Source organism: Mauremys reevesii, linkage group 3 (genome assembly GCF_016161935.1).
Source record: "Mauremys reevesii isolate NIE-2019 linkage group 3, ASM1616193v1, whole genome shotgun sequence".
Lineage (NCBI taxonomy): Eukaryota > Metazoa > Chordata > Testudines > Geoemydidae > Mauremys > Mauremys reevesii.
Window position 1 is genome coordinate 104,478,052 of NC_052625.1, and position 9,666 is coordinate 104,487,717.

A 9,666-nucleotide genomic window follows, 5' to 3' on the forward strand; every position below is an offset into this window, starting at 1 on the left:
CCCCACTGGGTATGTCTACCTTGAAATTAAATACTTGCCTCTGGCCTGTGTCAGCTGACTCAGTCCAACCGGACTTGGACTGTGGGGCTATACATTTGCAGTGTGGTGTTAGGACTCAGGCTGGATTCTGAGCTCTGGGACCCGCTCCCGTCATGGGATCCCAGAGCTCGGGCTCCAGCCCAAGCCTTAACACATACACTGGAATTTTACAGCCCTGCAGCCTGAGCCCCATGAGCCTGAGTCAACTGACATGGGCCAGCCACAGGTGTTTAATTACAGTGTAGATGTATTCAGTGGTTTCTACTGTGTCTATTGCTCATTATATTTCACTTCTCATTTCCTACTACCAAGTGCCATTGTTGACTTAAAACTACTATAAATGTTAATGGAAATGTTGAACATGCAATATGGCAAGATTAAGGGTAATGTTTTCAAAGATCCCTAAGAGAGGTAGGAGCCAAATCCTATTTTCAAAAGTGTCTTAGACACATAGAAGCCTCACTCTCTCACTGAAAGTCAGTGGGACCTAAGTCATTGATGCACTCTTGAAGATTTTACCCTAAATCCCTCAAGCAGGGATTTTAAAACTTTGTACTTATTTTAGTGCAATTAACGGCAAAAGATGAACAGTACCATCTGACCAGCCAGCACTCGGTGGACCAGCCACAAAGCCTCTCAGGACTGCACATGCAGATGTTTGTAGAAGTAGGCCATCTTACACTTAATGAATCAATAACACAACACAATCTAAATCAAGTCTGCATATTTAGGGTCGCTCATAATTTCAAAGGAACCAATGCCTCTGTGTTACAGTTCCTTTAAGCTACTATTACGGTTGTGCTACTATTAAGGACAAGCTACTTGTGGATCGGTAGAACCAGTTAAAGCATCAAACTACAATTCCCTTTCCCAGTCTCTGATCATCAAGGCACAACAATAGTTCCCTCCACTTTTAAAAGCATTGGAGATATTTTAATACAACCCTGCAATTGATCATATTTTCAAATCTCTCTTAAACCTCTTAGAATGAAATGTAGTACAAATGTATTATTAGATTAAGCTATTTATCTAAAATCATCAGAACCCAACTCTTTAGTGTGCAATAATGAAAATAACAAACTGATGTTAATTAAAACCAAGAGCAACGAACAAAGACTGAGAAACTCACAAGGTTAAGCAAAATTGTGGTTCAGTGGCAGCACTGGGGATGACTGCCTATTCCGGGTGTCTACAGTAGCTCCTTGGGAGGTACGTATTTGGCCATTTACTGACTACTGGAATGACCGAGCCAGAGGAATTCTGATCCATAGGAATGTATGACAGAACTATGTCTCCTTCTTTATTCTGTAAAGAACAATCATCTTCACAGACAGAACTCCAAATTCTTTATTCTGTCTTATCCTACCTCCTCAACTGCAAGTCTTCTTTCTCCCATTGCAGCTCATTCTACTCCCCTCTCCTCGTTTCTGTTAATGTTCCCTCTCCTGAATCCTCTCCTTGTTTCCCTACATCCTCCATCCCTGGGTGACCTCACGTCCTCTCTTATAACTTTATGCTAATTACTCCCAAATACCAATGCTAGCCTGGCTTCTTCCATTAGTCTCATATTTCTGTCCACCCCTACTATCTCACCCCACCATGCCAAAAGATGAACACTTCATTTTAACTCACAGGCCCCCCTTTTCTATCTCCAGTGCCCATCACTGCCCTTGGTCCTCTCTCAGCTTTTCCAGTGCACCTATTTAGCCTCCTTTACTAGTGCACCTATTTAGTATTTAGCCTTTCTCATCTAAGCTAGACAGTGTCACTGTACAGCATAGCATTTCACAGACCGTTAAAGTGTATCACACATTAATCCATAGCAGCACGTTTCTGGTGCAGAGATTACTTAATGACACCATTGTCCTACTGCAAAGGAACAGCCTGCTTTATAATGGATTATTTGATGCTTACATTTGACTTGTATTCTTTTCCATGTAACTGCTTTAAATTGCTTTGTGTGGCATAGGCAGCATGAACCTTGCTTTCGGGTAAAATACCAAGCTAGAGCCTTGCGGTTTCAGTCGTGTGGAGAAGTCACACTGAGACAACACGCAGCTCCTTACTGACAGAAGAAAAGCAGATCTTCAGCTCATATTCCTCAGATTTAGTGCTCAAAGCTTGACTTGAGTAAACCAGCAGGTTCTCCTTGGCCATTCTCTCTATGTAGCCATAGAGAGTTATTTGACTCTCCTCAAACTTTGCTAGGTTTTTTGCTATGGCAAGATGTACCGCACAAAAGTATTTTGATTGTTTCTATTCCTGTGCTTCAGTAAACATTGTAAACATGTATAATTATGTGTGTTATGCTATTTCCATGTGGCTTACTGTTGTAATAATTAAAATGACCATTACAGAATGCTGTGTATGGAGTATTCTCTTCTAAACCACATGGGAAAGAAAGAGGAAAAATGTAATAGAGAGAGTGCCTCTGTTCGGAATGAAATTGTCATCGGATAATACCTGAGGTCAATGTTGAAACACTTATTAAAGGATATCTATTCTACCCCTTTATTTCTAGAGTGGAAACAGTTCTTTTCTGTTTCAGAAGGATTTTTTTTTCTGGTTCACTAGAGCTTTGAGGTGGTTACTTTGAACAGTATTGTTCTAACCGCTTGAGAAAAGCAATTGCTATTTCACCGCTCCTGAGAAACGACAGAGCAGAATTACATATCCTTCTGTGGAGAACACTTTCTCTGCCACAATGGAGCCTGTGCAAAAGCAGTCTTTACAGCACTCTGTCATCCCATTGTGCCAGTAACAGAAACAATTACATTGAATCCTGAAACATTGACACTTCTGAGCTCTCAACAATCACACCAAACAGTGTATTCTGTTTAATCTTATATTTTATAGGCAATTTGCTCTTCAATGAATACCAGCGTTGCCACAATGCAGAAAGATAACTCTTTTTGAGGTCCTGCCCAACCCAATTATCCTTTTTTCCCCAGACTCTATTGAAATGGACTCCTGGAGATTGTAAACACAGGGAGGAGACCAGAATATTCTTTTCATTGTTCAGAAAAGTTGCGTATATGGTAAACTGAAGTTTTTTAAACATGACTATTGATTTTGGATCACTTTGGTTTTGGAGGTACAACTTGAGGCAACCTTAAGTGGCTTGATTTTCAGAAAATGGTGAGCACCTACCTTCTGAAAATCGGGCCCTTTACCAATGTCTGAAATTGGGCACTCAAAAATGGAGGCACACAAAATCACTAGTCACTTCTGAAAATCTTTGCCTGAATGTTATCTATAGCAGCTGTACTGTTCTTTTTGGGAAGGAGTAAACAGGATTCTATAGAATCTCCCTAATTGCTCCCATTGCATCGAGTCTCAGTGCTCCTATCTGAGAAAGGCAGGATGTGGCACTTCAACTATGCAAGATGAAGCAGACAGGAGAGAATAGCTCATGGGGAGAGCTGTGTAAAATATTCTTCTCAAAAAAGATTTTTTTTAAAATGACATTTGCTTGTTATTGAATTTGTGTTACTGGAACAAATTCACAGCATTTGGCAAGATGGTTTTCAATGTCTGGAGCCTTTAAGCAAATGTCAGTGTCTACTACCTCTCACTCTCTGGGTGCTTGTGAAACAGAAAGAAAAGCCCCTTTTGCTCAAAAACCATTGGGCCTGTGACTAGTGATAACCACACAGTGTAATGCAGATATACTCAGACTGATGCTCGCAAGCCGCAAGGGGCTCTTTAATGGGTCTCCTGCAGTTCTTTGTAGCACATGATATTAAAACACTGTAATTAATTATTAATCAAAGTTATTAACCAATTGGGATGCTTTTATTGTGTTGTTAATCAATCACACTACGGTGCCTCTTTTGGGTAATGTTCATCGCTAATTTGACTCCTGAACCACTGAAATCTGAATATCACTGTCTAATGCATTGAGCATAGGGCTGGGATTGCCCTTAATTAGCAGTAGTGCTAAAGGAGTCTGTTTGCTCCAGCCAAGAAAGGTGAATAGTTAATCTCCTCTGTTACTTTCTCTTCCCTTAGAGAGCGAGAATATGACACAGTGCTGCTTGCATATAAAACCTAAGCAATCAGAAGAAATATCAGAATAAAGAGGCAGAAATTGCAAGGGTTTATTAAATTTAGGATTTTCTCTTTAACTGGATACAGTTAGGCATCATTGTTACAGATAAGAAGTTTAATAGATTTGACAGCTCTGGATTCAGTACAAGAATGTGACATAATTGAGCTAGCAAGTGCTGTAATATTGCTTTTGTGCAGGCTCTGGTGTAACACAGAGCATCATCCACAGCAGTAAGTAATTAACTCAACTGCTTTATAGTGACTCTAAAAATTGAGATATTTTAGTTTAAAAGGAGACACTGTTTGTGGGTTCACTTGTTAAACAGACAGAGCCATTTGTCTGTCATACAGACAGACAATTAAGTCTTAATATCAAGACCTCTCCCTGCTTTTGCTTCTTGATTCATTTGTAGTTTATCTGGGGTTTCTGACATCACCTCTCTTCCCTGGGACACAGTACTGCTCACAGAATGCATATCACGGTTTGTTTTTAAAGCAGCAATATATCAATAAGCTAACCCTGGAGCTCATTGAACTCAGTAGCATTAGAAATTTGTATCGCAGCTGGTCGAGTTAGTAATAATGAATGGACATCAAGAAGTCCTGTGCAGTTTTGCTACTTCAATCTTAGTTGCCATTAGGGATGGGCAAGCAAGATAAGTTAAGACCCAACTCAAGCCTTTGCCCAAAGTCAAATCAAAACTGAACCTACAATGCCCCTGAGGATCAAAGAGCTGTTAGCTTTTGGTTTTATTGTCTTTCATGGACCTCTCACTACTACTGTGCACCAAGCTATCCAATACCAACCCAAAGTTCTTCTACACAAGTGCCCCCTTCCCAAACATGTTCTATTTCTGGGTTTGAGGGTTCACAGTTTGTAACCACAATAAAGGGTTTTTATATGAGCCAACCAGGCAAAATGGAAGGCCAGTTCAGACTACAAACCTAAGACCCAGCCCTTCTTTAATCTAAGTCCCTGAGAACAAGATTAGGTCCCCCATTTTCCCTACCACACCTGAAACTCTCCACTTCTGGTTTCCATAAATTGCCTTTATAGAGCCCCCAGCTCTAACTTTGAGCACCTGATTGGTCTTTATGAGTTCACTAGCAACCCTGCCTGATTACCTACCCTTCAGCTGCTGAAGGGTTAGCTCTAGAGTTAACTCTGTCTGCGATGAGGTTCCAGTAGTGCTTTTACTGCAAGATTGTTTGCATGGAATTTCCAGCAATATCACAGAAAAGCTCTGGAGTTAAAGCATAAAACAAAAAAGGTTCTTTTAAGACAGATAGGTTTGGCTGCATCATAGCCCCGATTTACCAAAGCACTTATGCTCTTGCTTAATTGTAAGTGTGTGAATAATCCCATCTCTAGTCAACAAAACTGAATTTTATGCACACGCTTAAGGCTCACAAAGAGCTGCCACACAGAATTTCCTTTCCCTGGAGGGGAGGGAGCAGGGGCCTACGGTGCAATCTTGCCAACCCCAAGCATTCAAAAGTTATGAGTCAGACCCCCAAAAGCATGTGATTGGTTTAAAAATCATGAGACCCCCAAAAGCATGTGATTGGTTTAAAAATCATGAGACTTTAAAAACAATAATTGTGGATCATTTTTATTTGCCTTGAGAGTTTTTAGGATATACTCAGATCATGTTTTCAGCTTTTCTCCACAACCATGCAAAGTAGTGGGACATTAGAAGCCCCCTTACTTCCCTGAGCAGGCTTTCTATTGCTGGAGCCTGCACATGGAGGAAAATCATTACTGGGCTGCTACGCCCCCATCCCACACAGTTGGCAAATAGGGGTAGGGAGTGGGTGGAACTATGGCTCTTCTCCATCTTCCCTCCCTCCAATCCCATGTTCTGGAGCTGGTAGAGAGGGGGAAGTAGACTGGGATTCACACAGTCACAGTCTGGTTACTGCCCCTCACTCAGGCTGGGCTGTGGGATTGCAAACCAGCCCTACGTAATTGTTTTGCTTTAGGTGACAAATATTTTAATGATTGTAAAGGCATTCTGAGCTAGGAATAGGCTTTTTGAAGACACTGTAATAAATAAAGACCGTAAAAGAGATCATCAGTTCAAAACTAAAAACACCACAAAGTGACCTGTCAAGTAATTTCCAAATCAAATGCTGTCAGCTCACCATGCTTTGCTGATCTGAGAGCATAGTTACCACCTGGTTTCTACATCTAAGCAGCCCCTTCAGCAGAATGCAATGGGTCTTTGGTTGAGCACACATCTGTGATTCTAAAGCAGCTTCTCTGACTCGATTCCAGAGCCACAGGCTACTGGGCTGCTGCTAACAGCAACTGTATTAACAGCACAAAATGCCCGCATTTGGAAAAGGTTATTATTACATCCTTTATTGTGCACCAAGCTGTCTTGGATGTTTTCCCGTGTCTAGATACTGTTTGTTTTCATTAACTCAACAGACAAAAATAGACACATTCACCATAAATTACCACTAACATTTCCCTACATTCTCAGCAAAGGAACAGGGTGCCAGATTCTACATTACTCCACTCTATACAGGAATGGAGTGGAAGGGCAGCAGTGGCTTTATGCCATCTTTGTACCTTTTCATATTTTGGGGCAGTCCAATCCCTGTTACAACTTAACATTGCCTAACAGAGTCATAGATTCCAAGGCCAGAAGGGACCATTGTGATCAGTCTGACCTCTTGTATATCACAGGCCGTGGAACTTCCCTAAAATAATAAAATATTCCAGCAAGCTGGCCAATGCCAACAACAGACTCAAATTTCCAAACCATCTTATACATGGCCAGAACTCAGCAGTGACCGCCCAGAAACTCTCACTAGGAGAGCATTCATTTTAGACCAAATAATACAGACTGAAGAGATCTACTTCCAAGTAGTAAAATTATTAACCCCCCAAAAAGGCACATTCACAAAGTCTGGTTCTTCTTGCCTGGAAGAAGGGAGGAGAAGGACACATGGGGAGGAGAGGTAGACCTCTTTTTATACTGACAGCTTCAGTATCACTGCTGGAACATTCTGGTCTTTTCTACATGGGAAAATATAGGACACATAGTTTACCAGTAATCTCCCTCATCTGCTTCTCATTTTTTAACTGACTACAGAGCTAATAAAACCAATTCAAATTTCATTGACATTTTGGCCAGGACTAAAAAAGGATCGAAAAAAAAGATTTTTTTTTCTGCCCTAGTTTTTGACAAGCTCTAATCAAGAATGCATCACCCCAGGTCAATACTGATTTATGGGGAAGCTCTATGATACCCTCTTTCATTAAGAGCATCCATTAGCATTCTGCAGTGTTGTGTGGACCACGGAGTATGGTCACTTCTGTTGAACTATACTGTATCTCTTCAGAGGACAGTGCTTAGAGATGCAATTGGAAAAAATGGATAAAATGAAAAGTACATTTTCAAGAGTCTTATTTCTTGGAGAAGACTATGTACCTCCAGAAAGCCAGAGCAAGAGGTAAGGGGCTTTGTTAGAACCTGTTATCTTGGCAAAACACAGATTTAATATCATAAACATATCGTCTTGCCAGCTTGCTTCCTTGTGTCACCTGACCACTGAAATAAAACTAACTTGTTTTTAGATATACCTCCCTCATCCACCCTGTTTCAAAATGTACAAACACAAGACAACCTTCTCCATAGACAATATCTCAGTAGTGCACAGTTAACATAAGACTGCAAAACAAAACTGATTTATTCATAAGAAACTCTTATCTCTTAAGGATAAACTTTACAAGAAGAACAGTCTGTTCAATGCTAAAGAATGAGTAATGACAGCTACTTCTAACCTCTTCACTGAAAACAGTATTGAGCATGTGTCAAGAAGGACTCTGTCTACAAGCCCATTCCTGTTACTATAGGGCAGGGATACCCAAACTTTTTGCCAGCATGACCCCATTTGAAAGAAGTATTTCCTGCCAGGACCTCAGACATCATAGAGGCCAGTGGACACCATTCTGAAGAGCAAAATGGGTGTCCTCTGAACAGTGTGACCTTGCACACACCATATGTGTGAGGTCATGTTGTGTAGAGGACACTATTTTGCTCTATAAAATGGCATCCGGAGCACAGTGTGACCTCATATGTATGCTGAGTGCAAGGTCATGCTGTGTTAAGATGCCATTTTGTAAAGTAATGGCATCTTGACCTCGCATACATTGTACATGCAAGGTCATGCTGGGCAGAGCAAAATGGCATCCTCCACACCCTGTGGATTACCACAACTCCATCTTCTGATAGTGCAACCCTATTTGGGGTCATGACCCACAGTTTGGGTACTGCTGCTATTGGGCCAGATTCATTTACATCCATGCAAAGTGAATATAAAGTGGATGTGAAATCTACCAAATTAAAATAAAAGACACTGGTATAACTCAAACTGGTTGGTTAACCGTTTTGCATCCCCCAAAAAGCCTATTTGTCAAAATTGTTTAGGAAACATCAGTTTTGAAAAGTCCCAACTAAAAAAAAATGTTGGGGGGGGTGGAAGTTCTGTTTTCTCAAGTGAGAATGATTTTTTGTTTCAAAATTTTAGTACATTTAGACTGAAAAAAAGGTTAAAACAACCAGAAAAGTTGAAATAAAAACAAAATATTTCAAAATCATCCCAAATGAAACATTCTGATCGTCCTGTTTTGTTTGATTTTTTTTCAGTTTGTTGATTTGTGAAAAATTTTGAGATTGACTTTTTGTCCCGATTCAGGATGGGATTTCTTTTTTTTTTTTGAGATCTCGAAAATATGTGCAGGATGGGAAAACTGCTTCCAGCTAGTCCTAGGTATAATTTTATCTGATGTTTCGTGGAGTTAGATCTGATTTTCATGAGAAGAGGCTCAGGCCCATAATATCTTACACCCACTTTGCATAAGTTTATGTGACTAATCAAGGGTCAGGGAAGTGGCTATCCATGTTGCATGGCAACACTACCGTTGCTCTTGATGAGTGCAGGATAAGGAGCTAAGATTGTGCTTGGTCATACATGGAACTACATACAATTATTCCAACATAATACTGGAGTAACTCCACTGAAGTCAGCAGAGTTACTTTGGATTCACACTGCTGTAACTGAGCAGAGAATTTGGCCTATACATTATATTTTTGTACTGCACACCTAAAAAGAAGCTATTGTTTCTAACAGATTCCTTTCCTCTTCCATTGAGCTTATTAATGTGAGCTTTGAAGCACTGAAATTTAACAGTAAATTATGCAGGTTCATTCTTGGGTGCATATAGCTGTAATGAACATGGAATAGAACAAAGATTCTTGAATAACTTACTTTATTTAAAATTCTTCTCAAATAAACATGCAGTACAATAGGGTGTATTCTTTTCATAAACACTCATAATTCTCATTGATATTAATAGAAGCTGCATGCACATACAGAGAGGACAATAAGTGATCTCATAGTGTCTGTGGATAATAAACCAGACCAGATGGGATTGAGTATTCATTGCACTACCTCAGCAGCGATGCCAATTTCTGTATAATTAAGCTCTAATTAAATTTTGCTTTTGGAAAATGGATGTTCACAGAATTAAATTTTAGATGCTTTATTTTTTGAGATGAGTTA

At 40.1% G+C, this 9,666-nt stretch overlaps 1 protein-coding gene across 9 annotated transcripts in view; it reads right to left on the reverse strand.

The window, feature by feature from the left end:
* Positions 1–1,281, reverse strand: part of GJE1 (gap junction protein epsilon 1) — a 45,539-nt gene extending 44,258 nt beyond the window's left edge. For 8 of the 9 annotated variants that reach the window (XM_039528688.1, XM_039528682.1, XM_039528687.1 and 5 more), the window contains exon 1: positions 1,169–1,281. The gene's annotated coding sequence lies outside the window, so the exon portion shown is untranslated. The remainder of the gene's footprint in view (positions 1–1,168) is intronic. The other variant, XM_039528681.1, reaches the window with a different exon arrangement.
* Between the last annotated feature and the right edge of the window lie 8,385 nt (positions 1,282–9,666).